At 43.0% G+C, this 23,414-nt stretch overlaps 1 non-coding gene and 1 pseudogene across 1 annotated transcript; both read right to left on the bottom strand.

The window, feature by feature from the left end:
- Positions 1-1,923: 1,923 nt before the first annotated feature.
- On the bottom strand, positions 1,924-23,363 carry LOC132479693 (4-hydroxybenzoate polyprenyltransferase, mitochondrial-like; annotated as a pseudogene).
- On the bottom strand, positions 7,740-7,843 carry LOC132481050 (U6 spliceosomal RNA). Its single transcript, XR_009530755.1, has one exon. It is a non-coding gene; the product is annotated as a U6 spliceosomal RNA (small nuclear RNA).
- Positions 23,364-23,414: the final 51 nt, after the last annotated feature.

The following is a 23,414-nucleotide window of genomic DNA, read 5'->3' as shown; positions in this document are numbered from 1 at the left end:
GAAGCCTCTCATTGTAGTTTTGATTTGAATTTCTCTAATAATTAATGATGTTGAGCATCTTTTCACGTGCCTATTGGCTATATGTAAATCTCCTTTGGAGAAATGTCTATTTAGGTCTTCTGTCCATTTTTTGATTGGGTTGTTGGTTTTTTTTTAAAATTAATTTATTTATTTTTGGCTGTGTTGGGTCTTCGTTTCTGTGCAAGGGCTTTCTCTAGTTGCGGCAAGCGGGGGCCACTCTTCATCGCGATGTGCAGGCCTTTCACTATCGCGGCGTCTCGTTGTGGAGCACAGGCTCCAGACGTGCAGGCTCAGTAGTTGTGGCTCATGGGCTTGGTTGCTCTGCGGCATGTGGGATCTTCCCAGACCAGGGCTCGAACCCGTGTCCCCTGCATTAGCAGGCAGATTCTCAACCACTGCGCCACCAGGGAAGCCCGGGTTGTTTGTTTTTGATATTGAGCTGTATGAACTGTATGAGCTGTTTGTATATTTTGGAAATTAAGCCCTTGTCGATCGCATCATTTGTAAATATTTTCTCCCGTTCTGTGGGTTGTCTTTTCATTTTGTTTATAGTTTCCGTTGCTGTACAATAGCTTGTAAGTTTAACCAGGACCCATTTGTTTATTTTTGCTTTTATTTCTATTGCCTGGAGAGACTGACCTAAGAAAATGTTGCTACGATTTATGTCAGAAAATGTTTTGCCTATGTTCTTTTCTAGATGTTTTATAGTATCCAGTCTTATATTTAAGTCTTTAAGCCATTTTGAGTTTATTTTTGTGTATGATGTGAGGGAGTGTTCTAACTTCATTCATTTACATGTGGCTGTCCAGCTTTTCCAACACCACTTGCTGAAGAGACTGTCTTTTCTCCATTATGTATTCTTGCCTCCTTTGTTGCAGATTAATTGATTGTAGGTGTGTGGGTTTATTTCTGGGCTCTCAACTGACTACTGTTCTGTTCCACCTGACTTATATTCTTATATAATAAATTCAGTGAGTAAAAATGAGTTTCTGGAGTTCCGAGAGCCACTCTAGCAAATTAATTGAACCCAAGGAGGGGGTCGTGGGAACCTCTGATTTATAGCTGGTTGGTCAGAAGCACAGGTAACAATGTGGACCTGTGACTGGAGTGTGAAATGAGTCGGGGTGCTGTCTGGTAGGACTGAACCCTTAAAGTGCAGAATCTGAGGCTACCTCTGCTACCAAACTCGGGTCCAGCTGCTCACTGCTTGAAAATCAGTACTCAAGAGGCAAGTGTTAGGAGAAATGGAAAATGTTCCCTTTCCTAATGTTCCTAATCAGAAAGCTAGCATTCTGGGGAGAAGGCAGGCTCGTGTCCCAAATCTAACACTGAAGGTTATGCTTGGCCATAGATGTTTGTTGTTTTGTTTTGTTTAACAGGTATAATAGGTAAAAATCTTTATTTACTGATTTAAATTCTCTTAAAATATAAAAAATAGAATGGTTTCTTGAATTACAGCTTTTGGCAGTAAGTAAAGGTCAACACAAAGAACAATAAGCCCAAACTTTCTGTAGCAACTTTTATTTTCCCCTAAAAAGAGAGTCCATTTTCATACAGAGACATTCATTTAGATGAGGCACACATTAGGTTTTTTCCTAAAGTGCCAAAACTCACATAATTCCTGTAACTGCAGATGAGAATTATTATGAGAAGCATGCATTAACTTAAAAATACTCCAGGTGATGGCAAATCCTGAAGAGTTCCTGGTTTCTGTGATGGTAAGAATTCGACTAGTACATACTTGAACTAAAATCCAGGCAAAAATGCTCTAAAACTTCATCTACTGGTTTTTAATTCATTAACATATTGTAAGACTGTTATTCAGACCCAGTTATGTGGGAATAAGACCTGAGAGTGTTTTGTAAAAGTTTATTTTAAAAATCCCCAGATAAACTTAATTTGCTAATTTTCCATTCTATTATCTATATTTTTCTTTGTTTCATCTGTCTCCTTTTCTTTCCATAAATTCCCAAGGACAATCCCTAAAAAAATTATTAGTCCTATTGTTCTGTTGGAGGTGAATTTATCCCAACAATCCTCAGGTCTGTGGATGTCCAGAGTGTAAATCTGGTGAGCCAGATGGGCTCCTGCTGCAGCAGCCAGAGCAGTGTAGTAGGGCACAGTTTGTTCACTCCCACCAGGCTCAGTGCCCCCAGCATTGCCACACTGAAGCCACCGAGCCACTGCTTGGTATCTTCACGGAACAGCTCTGCCGTGGACTTCAGCACAATCAGAGCATCATCTGTCTTGTCCTGACAAGCATAGATAGTATCGTATATGAGTCCACATAATTCCAGAAAAATAAAGAGGGAGGCAAACAGATGGATCACAGGACCCCTTGATAGCAGACCATCCAAGTAATGCTCCCCAGTTAAAAGTCAACCCCAAGGCTAACTGAGGCCAGTATGTAATTCTCTTCATTAGCAGGTAGGTGATGACAAGAAGTAGGGATGCTGCTCCAAGAGCTATATACTGTAGTAATTCAGACACAAGAACACCTAGTGCCAAGTTCAGCTGTCCCCTGAGAAAAACAAAGGATTGAAAAGTTGAAATGTCTCCAGCAGCTATTGGGTGACTTGCTGTTCTTGTCACTTTGTTTTTTGTTTTTTGTTTTTTTTTTTTTTTTGCGGTACATGGGCCTCTCACTGTTGTGGCCTCTCCCGTTGCGGAGCACAGGCTCCAGACGCGCAGGCTCAGCGGCCATGGCTCACGGGCCCAGCCGCTCCGCGGCATGTGGGATCTTCCCAGACCGGGGCACGAACCCGTGTCCCCTGCATCGGCAGGCGGACTCTCAACCACTGCGCCACCAGGGGAGCCCTCGAACCCGTGTCCCCTGCATCGGCAGGTGGACTCTCAACCACTGCGCCACCAGGGGAGCCCTCTTGTAGCCTTTATCATAGTCCTAGTCCCACACGTCATTAATAGTACAGCCTGCTCCACGCAGCAGAACAGCTCCAGTGCCAAAGAGGGATAACGTACCAATCCGGAAAACAACCTGTTGGGCGGCCAAAGCAGTGCTCCACGTACATGGCAGGTACCGCAGCCAGGTTCCGATGGGCTTGTCCAACCGCATGAGGCACAGGTGGGGCTGCAGACAGTGCCGTCCGGCCCCAGCCCCGCCGAGGGCCGCCAGTCTCCCGTGTGGGGCTCGCGGGCCGCGTGCGCCAAGGCCAGGGAGTAGCCGTGTCAGCCGCGTAGCCACGCCTGCGTCCTGGCCCGTGAGCCCCACGCCTCCCGCACCCAGCATCGGCCATGGAAGTTTTTAAAGGGAAAAGGGGAAGTGGTCTCAGTTACTCTTTGAAATAGGGGATCAGACTTGTCACCATCTCCCACTGCATGCAGGCTTGTCGACCTTTCTTTAGATGCTATCTTGTTCACACAGTTTGAGAGATTACTGAAGGGGAAGCTAGGGAGGCGATCTGGTCATCTGTTAATTATTTATTCCTCCTTTCTACTTCTTTGATCTATGGAAAGAACCAACAGGTTAGGCACGGTATTGTGTGATCAAAAGTTAGGAAAGTTGGTGGCACAGTGGTTAAGAATCCACCTGCTAATGCAGAGGACACGGGTTCCAGCCCTGGTCTGGGAAGATCCCACATGCCGCGGAGCAACTTAGCCCATGCACCACAACTACTGAGCCCGCGTGCCTAGAGCCCGTGCTCTGCAAGAGAAGCCACTGCAATGAGAAGCCCGTGCACCGCAACAAAGAGTAGCTCCTGCTCAACACAACTAGATAAATCCCACGTGCAGCAATGAAGATGCAACGCAGCCAAAAATAAATAAATTTATTAAGAAAAAAAAAGGAAAGGTGTGCTTGGGCTGGAGATGTGTAGAGCATGGGGGTGCCTGGCTTAAGGTTAGTTAGAATATAGCTTAGCTAAAGTGACAAGACAAAAGGGGCTGCCTGCGGAGAGCTCTTTACTGCCAAGAGCTCTTTCCTGCCAAAAGCTGCTTATATATCCAGGTAGATGGCCTCAGAATTGAGTTGTTTGGTGTGGGGAAAATCTCCTCACACATACAATGAAAATTGGGTTCAAACTCAGGGACCCCCAGGGGCCTGCAGCCAGAGACCCTGAGACCTGGATCCACCCACCAGCGATCCAGCGCTAGCCCCAGGACCCCCTGGGCCTCAGCCCCACCCACCAGTGGGCCGACACCAGCTCTGGGATCCCAGGACCTGACTCTGTATGCTGGTGGGCTGGTACTGGCCCCAGGACTTGGTTTCACCCACTGGTGGGTGGGCACCAGCCCCAGGATCACTGCAGCTCTGCAGCTGGCCTTGTCAGGACCCAGCTAACACACCAGCCCCAGGGCTTCTTGGCCCCCAGCTGTGCCCACCAGCAAGCCAACACCAGCTCTGAGACACCTTGCACTGCTCAGCCAGCCACTCCAGTTTCCAGCCCCACTCACCAGTGGGCCAAGTCCAGCTTTGGGACATCGCGGAACCTGCAGCCAGCCATGTCGGGAACTGACCCTAACTGCCAGCAGGCTGACAATGGACCTGGGAGCCCCAGCCCCACAGCTACTCACCCTAGAACCCCATTCTGCCCACCAGTGGGCCAGCAGTAGCCCTGGGACCCCCCTCCCCCAGGCTTCCACCGCCAGCTGCCTGTGATCCAGCCCCGGGAACCATGGCTGGCAGTCTCTGCACAAGGAGGGCCTGGCAACCAACTGGACCAGGGGCCAGCCCTGCCTACCAGACCACCCACATAGTCAACCCACTACAACAGAAGGACCCATGCAGCCCTCATGGACATAGGGGCACCCCTAGAGCACGTAACTCTGGTGACCAGAGGGGAGTGTGCTGCTGGGAGACTTAGGACATCTCCTACAAAAGGCCACATCTCCAAGATCAGGAAATAATACCAATGTACCAGATACACAGAAATAAAAACAGCAAAATTAGGCAAAATGATGTCACAAGAGGAACATGTTCTAAACAAAGGAACAGGATAAAACCCCAGAAGAAGAACTAAAAAAAAGGCCACGCACCGCAAAGAGGAGTAGCCCCCGCTCGCTGCAACTAGAGAAAGCCCACATGCAGCAATGAAGACCCAATGCAGCCAAAAAAAAAGTTCAAGGTAAGGATCATAAAGATGATCAGAGAACTCGAGAGATGAATGGATGAAAACAGTGAAAAGGGGCTTCCCTGGTGGCGCAGTGGTTGAGAGTCTGCCTGCCAATGCAGGGGACACGGGTTCGAGCCCTGGTCTGGGAAGATCCCACAGGCCGCGGAGCAACTAGCCCCGTGAGCCACAAATACTGAGCCTGCGCGTCTGGAGCCTGTGCTCCGCAACGAGAGGCCGCGATAGTGAGAGGCCCGCGCACCGCGATGAGGAGTGGCCCCCACTTGCCGCAACTAGAGAAAGCCCTCACACAGAAACGAAGAGCCAACACAGCCATAAATAAATAAATAAATAAATAAATAAAAATTAAAAAAAAAAAAGAAAAGTTTAACAAAGAGCCTTTATATTTACAAAGAAGAACCAAACAGAGCTAAAGAATACAATAACTGAAATAAAAAATACACTAGAAGGAATCAAAAGTAGATTAGATGACAGAGGAACAGATCAGTGAGCTGGAAGACAGTAATGGAAATCACTGAAGCTGAACAGAAAAAAGGAAAAGTAAAAAGAAATGAGGACAGTTTAAGAGAATTTGGGACCACATCAAGCATACTAAAATTCACATGATAGAGATCCCAGGAGAAGAGAGAGAGAAAGGGACCGAGAATGTGTTTGAAGATAGAGTAACTGAAAACTTCCCTAACCTGGGAGAGGACACAGACATTCAGGTCCAAGAAGTACAGAGAGTCCCAAACAGAATCAACCCAAAGAGAATCACATCAAGACACACTGTAATTAAAATGGCAAAAATTAAAGACAGAGAATCTTAAAAGCAGCAGGGGAAAAGCAACAAGTTATGTACAAGGGAAACTCCCAGAAAGCTATCAGCTGACTTTCCAGCTGATTAGAGGCAGGAAAAAGGTGAAGTACTGGCTGCTCTGTACAGGCATATCTGAGTTACATGCTTCTTCAGGGGTGCATGTTCAGAAAATGGTGGTGGTAGCATGATCAGAGGGTAGAGATTTTGGCCCTGACATAAAAAAAGTTATCCATTGGACTTGTGCAGGCCCAGCCGGAGGGTCCATGGTGCCAGTCAGTTTGAACTTGGCAAGACTAACTCCATGTTCCTGAAAAACAAGCTAAGTAACCGTTACTATAGTGACCCTTGTGTCACAGGTGTTATCTGTTGGGGTGGTTAAAAGAGTCTTACCATAAGCTATGTGTCTAAGCTATGTGAAGCTTGGAGGGTATACAATTTGCAGGAACAATTAAGACAAGCTTGATTGGTGAGGGCAGGTTATGGGATGTTACTAAGCAAGTTAGTGTTTAAGGGATCGAACTCTTGACTGCACTCGGTTTCAACCTCACTGTGGTAGACATTTTCATATGAAATGCTGGTGGACTGGATACTTATTGATAACTAAATGGGGGCTTCCCTGGTGGCGCAGTGGTTGAGAGTCCGCCTGCCGATGCAGGGGACACGGGTTCGTGCCCCGGTCTGGGAAGATCCCATATGCCGTGGAGCGGCTAGGCCCGTGAGCCATGGCCGCTGAGCCTGCGCGTCCGGAGCCTGTGCTCCGCAACGGGAGAGGCCACAACAGTGGGAGGCCCGCGTACCGCAAAAAAAAAAAAAAAACAACTAAATGGGATTCTAGTAATGTGCCAGTATCTTTTGATTTTTAAGATTGTTTTGTTATAAAGGATTCATGTTTGAAGACCAAGGGGTGGACCATGTGAAAGGAAAAGCAAAATGGAGTTGCCATTGCTAAGAGAGCCTGGAGGCCATTAAGGAAGTGTGGCTTATACACATCTCAACCTGTATGGAATCTGACCTTTTGACCACTTACTGTCCTAATGGAGTCTTTCAGAACATCTGCCAGAAACTCAAGATACTTATCAGACCCTTACCCTAAAATAACTCATGATAGCCTGTCTACCTACTGGACCCGACCCTAAAATAACTTGTGATTCCTTAAGGACAAATGTTTTCCAACTTGTGTCAGAGTTGATCACAGTTCTTGCCAGGCAACTTTTAACTTTGTGGCTTTTTGCCTCTGTAAGCCGTGACTCTTCCTGGAAACACTCTTTTGGTTTTACTTAAATCTGTGTCTCCTGAATTGCAATTCTTACGACGCCCAGTAAACTCGTTTCTTATTTGCAACCTCCTGCACTATTTCTTGGTTGACAACTGTGAAACTGTGATTTATAATAAGAAATAAATATTTGATCCTCATCCCCATTTCTGGCACAGAGCTCCTAAGACTTTTTTGTTGTTCTTGTTGTTTTTTAAAAAATTGAAGTGTAGTTGATTTAGTGATACAGTATCATGTTAGTTTCAGTTGTACAGCACAGTGATTATATATATATATATATATATTTCTTCAGATTCTTTTCCCTTATAGGTTATTACAAAATATTGAGTATAGCTCCCTGTGCTATACAGTAGGTCCTTGTTGGTTATTTTATTTTAATTATTTTTTTTTTGCAGTTCTATAACTTTATTTGACAATCAGCAGTTAGTGCTCATCCACATTAACTGTAGATTTTTCAAAGTGGTGACAGGAACATAGGTAACATGTAACATAGGTAACACAGGTAACATAGGTATAGAGCTTGTTTGGTGAATCTTCATCTTCATTACGTTTTCTGAACAAAAATATGGAACACTTCCTGAATTTGTGGGTCTTTGTGCAGGTGCCATGCTAATCTTCTCTGTATCGTTCCAATTTTAGTATATGTGTTGCCGAAGCGAGTACTGCTTTATATATAGCAGTGTGTATATGTTAATCCCAACCTCCTAATTTATCCCCCACCCCACCTCCCTTTCCCCTTTGGTAACCATAAGATTGTTTTCCATGTCTGTGAGTCTCTGTTTTGGAAATAAGTTCATTTGTATTATTATTATTATTTTTTAGATTCCACATATAAGTGATATTTTATATATATATATATATATTTTAACATCTTTATTGGAGTATAATTGCTTTAAAATGGTGTGTTAGTTTCTGCTTTATAACAAAGTGAATCAGCTATACAGATATACATATATCCCCATATCTTCTCCCTCTTGCGTCTCCCTCCCACCCTCTCTATCCCACCCCTCCAAGTGGTCAAAAAGCACTGAGCTGATCTCCCTGTGCTATGCGACTGCTTCCCACTAGCTATCTGTTTTACATTTGGTAGTGTATATAAGTCCATGCCACTCTGTCACTTCGTCCCAGCTTACCCTTACCCCTCCCCGGTCTTCAGGTCCATTCTCTATGTCTGCGTCTTTATTCCTGTCCTGCCCCTAGGTTCTTGATCACCCTTTTTTTTTTTTCAGATTCCATATATATGTGTTAGAATATGGTATTTGTTTTTTTCTTTCTGACTTACTTCACTCTGTATGACAGACTCTAGGTCCATCCACCTCACTACAGATAACTCAATTTCATTTCTTTTTATGGCTGAGTAATATTCCATTGTATATATGTGCCACATCTTCTTTATCCATTCATCTGTGGATGGACACTTAGGTTGCTTCCATGTCCTGGCTATTGTAAATAGAGCTGCAGTAAATATTGTGGTACATGTCTCTTTTTAAATTATGGTTTTCTCAGGGTATATGCCCAGTGTTGGAATTGCTGGGTCATATGGTAGTTCTGTTTTTAGTTTTTTGAGGAGCCTCCATACTGTTTTCCATGGTGGCTGTATCAATTTACATTCCCACCAACAGTGCAAGAGGGTTCTCTTTTCTTCACACCCTCTCCAGCATTTATTGTTTGTAGATTTTTTGATGATGGCCATTCTGACCAGTGTGAGGTGATACCTCATTATAGTTTTGATTTGCATTTCTCTAATGATTAGTGATGTTGAGCATCCTTTCACATGTTTGTTGTCAGTCTGTATATCTTCTTTGGAGAAATGTCTGTTTAGGTCTTCTGCCCATTTTTGGATTGGGTTGTTTTTTTTTTTTTTGATATTGAGCTGCATGAGTTGCTTGTATATTTCAGAGATTAATCCTTTGTCAGTTGCTTCATTTGCAAATATTTTCTCCCATTCTGAGGTTTTCATCTTGTTATTGGTTTCCTTTGCTGTGAAAAAGCTTTGAAGTTTCATTAGGTCCCATTTGTTTATTTTTGTTTTTATTTCCATTTCTCTAGGAGGTGGGTCCAAAAGGATCTTGCTGTGATTTATGTCACAGAGTGTTCTGCCTATGTTTTCCTCTAAGAATTTTATAGTGTCTGGCCTTACATTTAGGTCTTTAATCCATTTTGAGTTTATTTTTGAGTATGGTGTTAGAGAGTGTTCTAATTTCATTCTTTTACATGTAGCTGTCCAGTTTTCCCAGCACCACTTATTGAAGAGGCTATCTTTTCTCCATTGTATATCCTTGCTTCCTTTATCAAAAATAAGGTGACCATATGTGTGTGGGTTTATCTCTGGGCTTTCTATCCACTGATCTATATTTCTGTTTTTGTGCCAGTACCATACTGTCTTGATTACTGTAGCTTTGTAGTATAGTCCGATGTCTGGGAGCCTGATTCCTCCAGCTCCATTTTTCTTTCTCAAGATTCCTTTGACTATATGGGATCTTTTGTGTTTCCATACAAATTGTGAAATTTTTTGTTCTAGTTCTGTGAAAAATGCCATTGGTAGTTTGATAGGGATTGCATTGAATCTGTAGATTGCTTTGGGTAGTATAGTCCTTTTCACAATGTTGAGTCTTCCAATCCAAGAACATGGATTTGTATGTGTTTGTATCATCTTTAATTTCTTTCATCAGTGTCATAGTTTTCTGCATACAGGTCTTTTGTCTCCTTAGGTAGGTTTATTTTTAGGTATTTTATTCTTTTTGTTGCAGTGGTAAATGTGGGTGTTTCCTTAATTTCTCTTTCAGATTTTTCATCACTAGTGTTTAGGAATGCAAGAGATTTCTGTGTGTTAATTTTGTATCCTGCTACTTTACCAAATTCACTGATTAGCTCTAGTAGTTTTCTGGTAGCATCTTTAGGATTCTCTCTATATAGTATCATGTCATCTGCAAACAGTGACAGCCTTACTTCTTCTTTTCCGATTTGGATTCCTTTTATTTCTTTTTCTTCTCTGATTGCTGTGGCTAAAACTTCCAAAACTGTGTTGAATAATAGTGGTGAGAGTGGGCAACCTTGTCTTGTTCCTGATCTTAGTGGAAACGGTTTCAGTTTTTCACCATTGAGGATGATGTTGGCTGTGGGTTTGTCATATATGGCCTTTATTATGTTGAGATAAGTTCCCTCTATGCCTACTTGCTGGAGGGTTTTTATCATAAATGGGTGTTGAATTTTGTCAAAAGCTTTTTCTGCATCTATTGAGATGATCATATGGTTTTTATTCTTCAATTTGTTAATATGGTGTATCACGTTGATTGATTTGCATATATTGCAGAATCCTTGCATCCCTGGGATAAATCCCACTTGATCATGGTGTATGATCCGTTTAATGTGCTGTTGGATCCTGTTTGCTACTATTTTATTGAGGATTTTTGCATCTATGTTCATCAGTGATATTGGCCTGTAGTTTTCTTTCTTTGTGACATCTTTGTCTTGTTTTGGTATCAGGGTGATGGTGGCCTCGTAGAATGAGTTTGGGAGTGTTCCTCCCTCTGCTATATGTTGGAAGAGTTTGAGAAGGATAGGTGTTAGCTCTTCTCTAAATGCTTGATAGAATTCGCCTGTGAAGCCATCTGGTCCTGGGCTTTTGTTTGTTGGAAGATTTTTAATCACAGTCTCAGTTTCAGTGCTTGTGATCGGTCTGTTTATATTTTCTGTTTCTTCCTGGTTGAGTCTCGGAAGGTTGTGCTTTTCTAAGAATTTGTCCATTTCTTCCAGGTTGTCCATTTTATTGGCATATAGTTGCTTGTAGTGAAATCTAGCAGGATCCTTTGTATTTCTGCAGTGTCAGTTGTTACTCCTTTTTCATTTCTAATTCTATTGATTTGAGTCTTCTCCCTTTTTTTCTTGATGAGTCTGGATAATGGTTTATCAATTTTGTTTATCTTCTCAAAGAACCAGTTTTGAGTTTTATTGATCTTTGCTATTGTTTCCTTCATTTCTTTTTCATTTATTTCTGATCTGATCTTTATGATATCTTTCCTTCTGCTAACTTTGGGGTTTTTTTTTTTGTTCTTCTCATTGCTTTAAGTGTAAGTTTAGATTGTTTATTTGAGATGTTTCTTGTTCCTTAAGGTAGAACTGTATTGCTATAAACTTCCCTCTTAGAACTGCTTTTGCTGCATCTGATAGGTTTTGGGTCGTCGTGTTTTCATTGTCATTTGTCTCTAGGTATTTTTTGATTTCCTCTTTGATTTCTTCAGTGATCTCTTGGTTATTAAGTAGTGTATTGTTTAGCCTCCATGTGTTTGTATTTTTTACAGATTTTTTCCTGTAATTATTATCTAATCTCATAGCGTTGTGGTCGGAAAAGATACTTGATATGATTTTAATTTTCTTAAATTTATCAAGGCTTGATTTGTGACCCAAGATATGATCTATCCCGGAGAATGTTCCATGAGCACTTGAGAAGAAAGTGTTTTTGGATGGAATGTCCTATAAATATCAATTAAGTCCATCTTGTTTAATGTATCATGTAAAGCTTGTGTTTCCTTATTTATTTTCATTTTGGATGATCTGTCCATTCGTGAAAGTGGGGTGTTAAAGTCCCCAACTATGATTGTGTTACTGTCGATTTCCCCTTTTATGGCTGTTAGCATTTGCCTTATGTATTGAAGTGCTCCAGTGTTTACTGCATAAATATTTACAATTGTTATATCCTCTTCTTGGATTGATCCCTTGATCATTATGTAGTGTCCTTCTTTATCTCTTATAATAGTCTTTATTTTAAAGTCTATTTTGTCTGATATGAGAATTGCTACTCCAGCTTTCTTTTGATTTCCATTTGCATGGAACATCTTTTCCCATCCCCTCACTTTCAGTCTGTATGTGTCCCTAGGTCTGAAGTGGGTCTCTTATAGACAAATATATGGGTCTTGTTTTTGTATCCATTCAGCCAGTTTATGTCTTTTGGTTGGAGCATTTAATCCATTTACATTTAAGGTAATTATCGATATGTATGTTCCTATTACCATTTTCTTAATTGTTTTGGGTTTGTTGTTGTAGGTCTTTTCCTTCTCTTGTGTTTCCTGCCTAGAGAAGTTCCTTTAGCATTTGTTGTAAAGCTGGTTTGGTGGTGCTGAATTCTCTTAGCTTTTGCTTGTCTGTAAAGGTTTTAATTTCTCCATCGAATCGGAATGAGATCCTTGCTGGGTAGAGTAATCTTGGTTGTAGGTTTTTCCCTTTCATCACTTTAAATATGTCCTGCCACTCCCTTCTGGCTTGCAGAGTTTCTACTGAAAAATCAGCTGTTAACCTTATGGGGATTCCCTTATATGTTATTTGTTGTTTTTCCCTTGATGCTTTTAATATTTTTTCTTTGTCTTTAATTTTTGATAGTTTGATTAATATGTGTCTTGGCGTGTTTCTCCTTGAATTTATCCCGTATGGGACTCTCTCTGCTTATTGGACTTGATTAACTATTTCCTTTCCCTTATTAGGGAAGTTTTCAACTATAATCTCTTCAAATATTTTCTCAGTCCCTTTTTCTCTTCTTCTTCTGGGACCCCTATAATTCGAATGTTGGTGCATTTAGTGTTGTCCCAGAGGTCTCTGAGACTGTCCTCAATTCTTTTCATTCTTTTTTCTTTCTTCTGCTCTGCAGTAGTTATTTCCACTATTTTATCTTCCTGGTCACTTATCTGTTCTTCTGCCTGTTATTCTGCTATTGATTCCTTCTAGAGAATTTTAAATTTCATTTCTTGTGTTGTTCATCATTGTTTGTTTGGTCTTTAGTTCTTCTAGGTACTTGTTAAATGTTTCTTGTGTTTTCTCCATTCTGTTTCCAAGATCTTGGATCATCTTTACTATCATTACTCTGAGTTCTTTTTCAGGTAGACTGCCTATTTCCTCTTCATTTGTTTGGTCTGGTGGGTTTTTACCTTGCTCCTTCATGTGCTGCGTGTTTCTCTGTCTTCTCATTTTGCTTAACTTACTATGTTTGGGGTCTCCTTTTCACAGGCTGCAGGTTCGTAGTTCCTGTTGTTGTTGGTGTCTGCCCCCAGTGGCTAAGGTTGGTTCAGTGGGTTGTGTAGGCTTCCTGGTGGAGGGGACTAGTGCCTGTGTTCTGGTAGATGAGGCTGGATCTTGTATTTCTGGTGGGCAGGTCCACGTCTGATGGTGTGTTTTGGGGTGTCTGTGACCTTATTGTGATTTTAGGCAGCCTGTTTGCTGATCAGTGGGGTTGTGTTCCTGTCTTGCTAGTTTTCTGGCATAGGGTGTCCAGCACTGTAGCTTGCTGGTCATTGAGTGGAGCTGGGTTTAGCGTTGAGATGGAGATCGTTGGGAGAGCTTTCACTGTTTGATATTATGTGGAGCTGGGAGGTTTCTGGTGGACCAGTGTCCTGAACTCGGCTCTCCCACCTCAGAGGCACAGGCCTGACACCCGGCCAGAGCACCAAGAGCCTGTCAGCCACACGGCTCAGAAGAAAAGGGAGAAAGAAAGAGAGAAAGGGAGAAAGAAAGAATAAAATAAAGTTATTAAAGTAAAAAATAATTATTAAAAATTAAAGTTAAAAGGTAATAAAAAAATTTTTTTAATAAAAAAGAAAGAAGAGAGCAACCAAACCAGAAAACAAATCCACTAATGATAACAAGCATTAAAAATTATACTTAAAAAAAAAAAAAAAACAAGAAGAACGGGCAGACAGAACCCTAGGACAAATGGTAAAAGCAAAGCTATACAGATGAAATCACACACAGAAGCATACACATACACACTCACAAAAAGAGAAAAAGAAAAAAAATTATTTTTGCTCCCAAAGTCCACCACCTCAATTTTGGGATGATTCGTTGTCTATTCAGGTATTCCACAGATGCAGGGTACATCAAGTTGATTGTGCAGATTTAATCCACTGCTCCTGAGGCTGCTGGGAGAGATTCCCCTTTCTCTTCTTTGTTTGCACAGCTCCTGTGGTTCAGCTTTGGCTTCAGCCCCCTCCTCTGCGTGTAGGTCTCCTGAGGGCGTCTGTTCTTCACTCAGACAAGACGGGGTTAAAGTAGCAGTTGATTAGGGGGCTCTGGCTCACTTAGGCCGGGGGAAGGGAGGGGTATGGAGTGCGGGGCGAGTCTGTGGCGGCAGAGGTCAGTGTGACGTTGCAATAGCCTGAGGCGCGCCGTGTGTTCTCCCGGGGAAGTTGTCCCTGGATCACGGGACCCTGGCAGTGGCGGGCTGCACAGGCTCCCAGGAGGGGATGTGCGGATAGTGACCTGTGCTTGCAACAGGCTTCTTGGTGGCTGCAGCAGCAGCCTTAGTGTCTCATGCCCGTCTCTGGTGTCCGTGCTGATAGCCACGGCTTGCGCCCGTCTCTGGAGCCCATTTAGGCAGTGCTCTGAATCACCTCTCCTCGAGCACCCCAAGACAATGGTCTCTTGCCTGTTAGGCAGGTCCAGACCTTTTCCTGGACTCCCTCCCGGCTAGCTGTGGCACATTAGCCCCCTTCAGGCTGTGTTCAGGCAGCCAAGCCCAGTCCTCTCCCTGGGATCCGACCGAAGCCCGAGCCTCAGCTCCCAGCCCCCGCCCGCCCCAGCGGGTGAGCAGACAAGCCTCTCGGGCTGGTGAGCGCTGGTCGGCACCAATCCTCTGTGCGGGAATCTCTCCGCTTTGCCCTCCACACCCCTGTTGCTGTGCTCTCCTCCGTGGCTCTGAAGCTTTCCCCCTGCCACCCCCTGTCTCTGCCAGTGAAGGGGCTTCCTAGTGTGTGGAAACTTTTCTCCTTCACAGCTCCCTCCCACTGGTGCAGGTCCCATCCCTATTCTTTTGTCTCTTTTTTCTTTTTTCTTTTGCCCTACCCAGGTGCGTGGGGAGTTTCTTGCCTTTTGGGAGGTCTGAGATCTTCTGCCAGTGTTCAGTAGGCGTTCTGTGGGGTTGTTCCACATGTAGATGTATTTCTGATGTATTTGGGGGGAGGAAGGTGATCTCCACATCTTACTCTTCCACCATCTTGAAGGTCTCTCATATGATATTTATCTTTATTTGGGTTACTTAGTATGAAATTTTTTTAAAATTTATTTATGTATGTATATATGTATGTATTTATTTTGGCTGCACCAGGTTTTAGTTGTGGCACACAGGATCTTTATTGTGGCAGGTGGTCTTCTTAGTTGTGACATGCAGACTTCTTAGTTGCGGCATGCATGTGGAACCTAGTTCCTTGACCAGGGATCAAACCTGGGCCTCCTGCATTGAGAGCGCGGAGTCTTACCACTGGACCACCAGGGAAGTCCCTGTATGATAATATCTAGGTCCATCCATGTTGATGCAAATGGCATTACTTCATTCTTTTTAATGGTTGGGTAATGTTCCGTTGTATATATGTATACCACATCTTCTTTATCCATTCATCTGTCAATGCCCAGGAGTGGGATTGCTGGATCACATTTAGTTTTTTAAGGAACTTCCATACTGTTATCCATATGGTTGTACCAGTTTACATTCCCACCAACAGTGTAGGATGGTTCCCTGTTTCCACACCCTCTCTAGCATTTATTGTTTGTAGATTTTTTGATGATGGCCATCCTGACTGGTGTGAGGTGATATGTCATTGTAGTTTTGATTTGCATTTTTCTGATAATTAGCGATGTTGAGCATCTTTTCGTCTGCTTTTTGACCATCTGTATGTCTTCTTTGGAGAAATATCTATTTAGATCTTTCACCAATTTTTGGATTGGGTTGTTTGTTTTTTTTTGATGTTGAGCTGCATGAGCTGTTTATGTATTTTGGAGATTAATCCCTTGTTGGTTGCTTCATTTGCAAATATTTTCTCCCATTCTGTGGGTTCTCTTTTCGTTTTGTTTATGGTTTCCTTTGCTGTGCAAAAGTTTTTTTTTTTTTTAAATAAATAAATAATTTAAAAAAATTAATTTGGCTGCTCTGGGTCTTAGTTGCAGCACACAGGATCTTTGTTGCTGCATGTGGGATCTTTTAGTTGTGGCATGCAGGATCTTTTTAGTTGCGGCATGCGGGATCTTTTTAGTTGCGGCATGCGGAACCTTTAGTTGCGGCATGCGGGATCTTTAGTTGCAGCATGCAAACTCTTAGTTGGGGCATGTAGGATCTAGTTCCCTCACCAGGGATTGAACCTGGGCCCCCTGCATTGGGAGTGCAGAATCTTAGCCACTGGACCACCAGGGAAATCCCTGTGCAAAAGCTTTTTAAGTTTAATTAGGTCCCATTTGTTAATTGTGGTTTTTATTTTCATTCCTCTAGGAGGTGGATCAAAAAAAGTATTGCTGTGATTTATGTCAGAGAGTGTTCTGCCTATGTTTTCCTATAAGAATTTCATAGTATCTGGCCTTACATTTAGGTCTTTAATCAACTTTGAGTTTGTTTTTGTGTATGGTGTTAGGGGGTGTCCTAATTTCATTCTTTTACATATAGCTGTCCAGCTTTCCCAGTGCCACTTATTGAAGAGCCTGTATTTTGTCCATTGTATATTCTTGCTTCCTTTGTCATAGATTAGTTGACCATAGGTGCATGGGCTTATCTCTGGAGTTCCTATCCTGTTCCATTGATTTATATTTCTGTTTTTGTGCCAGTACCATAGTGGTTTGATTACAGTAGCTTTGTAGTAATGTCTCAAGTCAGGGAGCCTGATTCCTCCAGCTCCGTTTTTCTTTCTCAAGATTGCTTTGGCTATTCAGGGTCTTTTGTGTTTCCATACAAATGGTAAAATTTTCTGTTCTAATTCTGTAAAAAATGCCATTGGTAATTTGTTAGGGACTGCATTGAATCTGTAGATTGCTTTGTGTAATATAGTCAATTTGACAGTATTGATGCTTCTAATTGAAGAACAAGTTATATGTCTCCATCTGTTTCTGTCATCTTTGATTTCTTTCATTAGCATCTTATAGTTTTCAGAGTACAGGTCTTTTGCCTCCTTAGATAGGTTTATTTCTAGGTATTTTATTCTTTTTGATGAGATGGTAAATGGAATCGTTTTCTTAATTTTTCTGATCTTTTGTTGGTGGTGTATTGGAATGCAACAAATTTCTGTGTATTCATTTTGTATCCTGCAAGTTTATCAGATTCATTGATGAACTCTAGTAGTTTTCTGGTAGCACCTTTAGGATTTTCTATGTATAGTATCACTTCATCGGCAAACACTGACAGTTTTACTTCTTCTTTTCCAATTTGTATTCCTTTAATTTCTTTTTCTTCTCTGATTGCCATGGCTAGGACTTCCAAAACTATGTTGAATAATAGTGATGAGAGTGGACATCCTTGTCTTGTTCCTGATCTTAGTGGAAATGCTTTCAGTTTTTCACCATTGAGAATGATGTTTGATGTGGGTTTGTCGTATATGGCCTTTATTATGTTGAGGTAGGTTCCTCTATGCCCACTTTCTAGAGAGTTTTTATCATAAATGGGTGTTCAATTTTGTCAAAAAGCTTTTTCTGCATCTATTGAGATGATCACATGGTTTTATTCTTCAATTTGTTAATATGGTTTATCACATTGATTGATTTACGTATATTGAATCCTTGCATACCTGGGATAAATCCCACTTGATCATGGTGTATGATCCTTTTAAAGTGTTGTTGGGGGCCTCCCTGGTGGCGCGGTGGTTGAGAGTCCGCCTGCCGATGCAGGGGATACGGGTTCGTGCCCCGGTCTGGGAGGATCCCATATGCCGCGGAGCGGCTGGGCCCGTGAGCCATGGCCGCTGGGCCTGCGCGTCCGGAGCCTGTGCTCCGCAACGGGGGAGGCCACAACAGTGAGAGGCCCACATACCGCAAAAAAAAAAAAAAAAAAAAAAAAAAAAAGTGTTGTTGGATTCTGTTTGCTAGTATTTTTTTTTTTTTTTTTTTTTTTTTTGCGGTATGCGGGCCTCTCACTGTTGTGGCCTCCCCCGTTGCGGAGCACAGGCTCCGGACGCGCAGGCTCTGGACGCGCAGGCTCAGCAGCCATGGCTCACGGGCCCAGCTGCTCCGCGGCATATGGGATCCTCCCAGACCGGGGCACGAACCCGTATCCCCTGCATCGGCAGGCGGACTCTCAACCACTTGCGCCACCAGGGAGGCCCTGTTTGCTAGTATTTTGTTGAGGATTTTTGCATCTATATTTATCAGTGATATTGGTCTGTAATTTTCTTTTCTTTTTTTTTTTTTGTGGTACGCGGGCCTCTCACTGTCGTGGCCTCTCCCGTTGTGGAGCACAGGCTCCGGACGCACAGACTCAGCGGCCATGGATCACAGGCCCAGCCGCTCCACGGCACGTGGGATCCCCCTGGACTGGCGCACGAACCCGCGTCCCCTGCATCGGCAGGCAGACTCTCAACCACTGCGCCACCAGGGAAGCCCAGTAATTTTCTTTTTTTGTAATGTCTTTGTCTGGTTTTGGTATCAGGGTGATGGTGGCCTCATAGAATGAGTTTGGGAGTGTTCCTTCCTCTGCAAATTTTTGCAAGAGTTTGAGAAGAATAGGTGTTAGCTCTCCTCTAAATGTTTGATAGAATTCACCTGTGAAGCTATCTGGTCCTGGACTTTTGTTTGTTGGAAGATTTTTAATCACATTTCAATTTCATTACTTGTGATTGGTCTGTTCATATTTTCTATTTCTTCCTGGTTCAGTCTTGGAAGCTTATACCTTTCTAAGAGTTTGTCCATTTCTTCCTGGTTGTCCATTTTATTGGCATAGAGTTGCTTGTAGTAGTCTCTTAGGATGCTTTGTATTACTGCGGTGTCTGTTGTAACTTCTTCTCTTTCATTTCTAATTTTATTGATTTGAGTCCTCTCCCCTTTTTTCTTGATGAGTCTGGCTAATGGTTTATTAATTTTGTTTATCTTCTCCGAGAACCAGCTTTTAGTTTTATTGATCCTTGCTATTGTTTTCTTTGTTTCTGTTTCATTTATTTCTGCTCTGATCTTTATGATTTCTTTCCTCTGCTAACTTTGGTTTTGTTTGTTCTTCTTTTTCTAGTTCCTTTAGGTGTAAGGTTAGATTGTTTATTTGAGATTTTTCTTGTTTCTTGAGGTAGGCTTGTATAGCTATAAACTTCCCTCTTAGAACTGCTTTTGCTGCATCCCATAGGTTTGGGATCATCGTGTTTTCATTGTCATTTGTCTCTAGGTATTTTTTGATTTCCTCTTTGATTTCTTCAGTGATCTCTTGGTTATTTAGTAACGTATTGTTTAGCCTCCATGTGTTTGTGTTTTTTAAGTTTTTTTCCTTGTAATTCATTTCTAATCTCATAGTGTTGTGGTCAGAAAAGATACTTGATATGATTTCAGCTTTCTTAAATTTACTGTTGCTTGATTTGTGACCCAATATATGATCTCTCCTGGAGAATGTTCCATGTGCACTTGAGAAGAAAGTGTAATCTGCTGGTTCTGGATGGAATGTCCTATAAATATCAATTAAATCTATCTGGTCTATTGTGTCATTTAAAGCTTCTGTTTCCTTATTTATTTTCATTTTGTGTGATCTGTCCATTGGTGTAAGTGAGGTGTTAAAGTCCCCCACTATTATTGTGTTACTGTTGATTTCCTCTTTCATAGCTGTTAGCAGTTGCCTTATGTATTGAGGTGCTCCTATGTTGGGTGCCTATATATTTATTATTGTTATATCTTTTTCTTGGATTGATCCCTTGATCATTAGGTAGTGTCCTTCTGTGTCTCTTGTAACAGTCTTTATTTTAAAATCTATTTTATCTGATATGAAAATTGCTACTCCAGCTTTGTTTTGATTTCCATTTGCATGGAATACTTTTTTCCATCCCCTCACTTTCAGTCTTTATGTGTCCCTAGATCTGAAGTGGGTCTCTTGTAGACAGCATATATACAGGTCTTGTTTTGGTATCCATTCAGCCAGTCTATGTCTTTTGGTTGGAGCATTTAATCCATTTACATTTAAGGTAATTATCAATATGTATCTTCTTACTGGCATTTTGTTAATTGTTTTGAATTTGTTTCTGAAGGTCTTTTTGCTTCCATTCCTCTTTTGTTCTCTTGTGATTTGATGTCTATCTTTAGTATTGTGTTTGGATTCCTTTTTCTTTTTTGTAGAAATCAATTGTAGATTTTTGGTTTGTGGTTCCTGTGCAGTTTTTATATAGCAGTTTATATATGTACAAGATTATTTTAAGTTGCTGGTCTCTTAATTTCCAGTATCCTGCATTTGTACTCTCCTCTTTTCATGATTGCTTGTTTTAATATCATATTTGAGTGTGGATGATTTCCTACCTTTACTTTATATTTGCCTCTGCCAGTGAGCTTTCCCATTCATAATTTTCTGGTTTCTAGGTGTGGGCTTTTCTTTTCCACCTAGAGAAGTTCCTTTAGGATTTGTTGTAAAGCTGGGTTGGTGGTGCTGAATTCTCTTAGCTCTTGCCTGTCTGTAAAGCTTTTGATTTCTCTGTCGAATCTGAACAAGAGCCTTGCTGGGTATTCTTGGTTGTAGGTTTTTCCCTTTCATCACTTTCCCTTTCCCTTTCATGATTTCATATATCGTGCCACTCCCTCCCTTCTGGCCTGCAGAGTTTCTGCTGAAAAATCAGCTGATAACCTTATGGGGATTCCCTTGTATGTTATTTGTTACTTCTCCTTGTTGCTTTTACTATTTTCTCTTTGTCTTTAATTTTTGTCAGTTTGATTAATATGTGTCTTGACATGTTCCTCCTTGGGTTTATCCTGCCTGGGACTCTCTGCACTTCCTGGACTTGAGTGAGTGTTTCCTTTCTCATGTTAGGGAAGTTTTCAACTATAATCTCTTCAAATATTTTCTTAGGCCCTCTGTCTCTCTCTCCTTCTGGGACCCCTATAATGCCAATGTTGGTGCATTTAATATTGTCCCAGAGGTCTCTGAGACTGTCCTCATTTCTTTTCATTCCTTTTTCTTTATTCTGTTCCATGGCAGTGATTTCCACCATTCTGTCTTCCAGCTCACTTATTCATTCTTCTGCCTCAATTATTCTGCTATTGATTCCTTCTAGTGTATTTTTCATTCCAGTTATTGTACTGTTCATTTCTGTTTGTGTGTTCCTTAAATCTTCTAGCTCTTTGTTAAACATCTCTTGTGACTCCATTCTTTTTTCTGAGATCTTGGATCATCTTTACTATCATTACTCTAAATTCTTTTTCAGGTAACTTGCCTATGTCCACGTCATTTAGTTGTTCTTGTGGGTTTTTCTCTTGTTCCTTTGTCCGGAATGTATTTGTCTGCAGTCTCATTTTGTCTCACTTTCTGTGTTTGTGGTCTCCTTTCCTCTGACTGCAGGATTGTAGCTCCTCTTGTTTCTTGAGTCCGCCCCCTGGTGGGTGAGGTTGGTCCTGAGGCTTGTGCAGGCTTCCTGGTGGGAGGGACTGGTGCCCGCTCACTGGTGGGTGGGCTGGGTCTTGTCCATCTCACGTGCAGGGCCATGTCAAGAGCTCAGAACAGCTTTAGGCAGCCTGTATGCTGTTGGGTGGGGCTGTGTTCCTATCCTGCTGGTTGTTTGGCCAGAGGTGTTCCAGCACTGGAGCCTGTAGGCTGTTGGGTAGGGCCAAGTCTTGATGCCAAAATGGCGACCTCTGGGAGGCCTCACACCCATCAGTTTTCTCGGGGGCCTCTCTGCCACCAGTGTCTTTGCCCTCACTGTGAGCCACAGCCAACCTCCCCCTCCCCAGGAGACCCTCCAAGATGCGTAGGTAGGTCCAGCCCAGGCTTCTGTGGAGTTACTGATTTGTGCTGGACCCCAGTGTATGTGTAAGCTTGTGTGCTCCCTCCAAGAGTGGAGTCTCTGTTTCCCCTAGTCCTGTGGAGCTCCTACACTCAAGCCCTGCTGGCCTTCAAAGCCAAATGCTCTGGGGGTTACTTCTCCTGATGCCAGACCTTAGGCTGGGGAGCCTGCTGGGGGGCTCAGAACTCTCACTCTTGTGGGAGAACCTCTGTGATATAAATATTTTCCAGTTTGTGGGTCACCCTCCCTGCGGGTGTGGGATTTGATTATGTTGCTCAAGTGCCCCTCCTCCTGTCTCGTTGTGGCTTCCTCTTTGTCTTTGAATGTAAAATATCTTTTTTGGTAGGTTCCAGTCTTTTTTGTAGATGGTTGTTCAGCAGTTAGTTGTGATTTGAGTGTCTTCGTGAGGGGAGGGGAGCTCAGGCCCTTCTACTCTGCCATCTTTCCTGAAATCGAGGGGCTGCTTTTAGTTCGGATGCTTGCTGTCTCTTTCCTCAGTGTGTGCTGGCTGTTACCTTCTTGATATGGGGTGTGCAGGTGCAGCGGCCCTTGCGTGCTCCCAGGATGGTGGGGGCGGAGGCCTTGCTGCCTGCTCACGGGTCTTGTATGTGCAGCTGCTGTCTGCACACTCTGAGGACAGCAGGGGCAGTGCTTGGTACCTGATTATGGGTCTTGTAGCAGTGGCCTGTGCCCACCTCTGCAGCCCACGATGGTGGCATCAACTTGCACTCACCCCCGAAGCTCCTGTAGGCAGTGTCCTGTTGTGTGGGAGGGCTCACAGGAAAGAAGCTCTTACGGTGGTCCTGCCCCTCTCCTCATGTGCCCCCCAGTAATGGTACCTTGCCTCTCTGGTGGGCCCAGGCTTCTTCTGAGTACACCCTCAGTTGCCACAGTCCAGCCTCTTCAGGCTGTCTCTGGGCAGCCAACCCCAGTCCTCTCCCTGGGTTTGACCTCTGAAGCCTGAACGTCAGCACCCAGCCCCCACCTGCACCAACAGACGGGGGTCTCAGGGTGGGGAGCGCAGGGCAGTGGTGCTGACCTTCTGTGCAGGTTATTCTCCATCTTGCCTTCTGCAAACCAGTTGCTGCACTCGCCTTCTAGGCTCCAAAGCTCCCCCTCCATCCAGGCTGATCTCCCTGCAGTGAGGAGGCTTCCCAGGAGGTGGGAACCTTTCCTCCTTCACAGCTCCCTCCCTTGGGCGGTGGCCCCATCCCAACTCCTTTTTCTTTTTCCTTTTGTCTGGTTATGTGGAGGTTCTCTTGCCCTTTTGGAAGTCTGAGGTCTTCTGTTGGTGTTCAGTAGATGTTCTGTGTGAACTGTTCCACTTGTAGATGTATTTTTAATGTTTCTGTGGGAGAAGGTGAGCTTCCTGTCCTCCTCCTCTGCCATCTTGATCCTGTCTCCCAAAATCTTACAGGAAGGTTTGAATTTCAGTTAAGGTACAGTTTCTGATCTGTTTCTACTTTGTGATTCTCTCCCGTTACCTTCATCTTATGCGTTGTTACTGGATGTCTGTGGATGACGTCCCTGTGAGCCCTCTT

The sequence above is a fragment of the Mesoplodon densirostris genome, chromosome 19 (assembly GCF_025265405.1).
Source record: "Mesoplodon densirostris isolate mMesDen1 chromosome 19, mMesDen1 primary haplotype, whole genome shotgun sequence".
Classification (NCBI taxonomy): Eukaryota; Metazoa; Chordata; class Mammalia; order Artiodactyla; family Ziphiidae; genus Mesoplodon; species Mesoplodon densirostris.
Note: the sequence above shows the minus strand (reverse complement) of the source record. Positions and strands in the feature narration are given on the sequence as shown.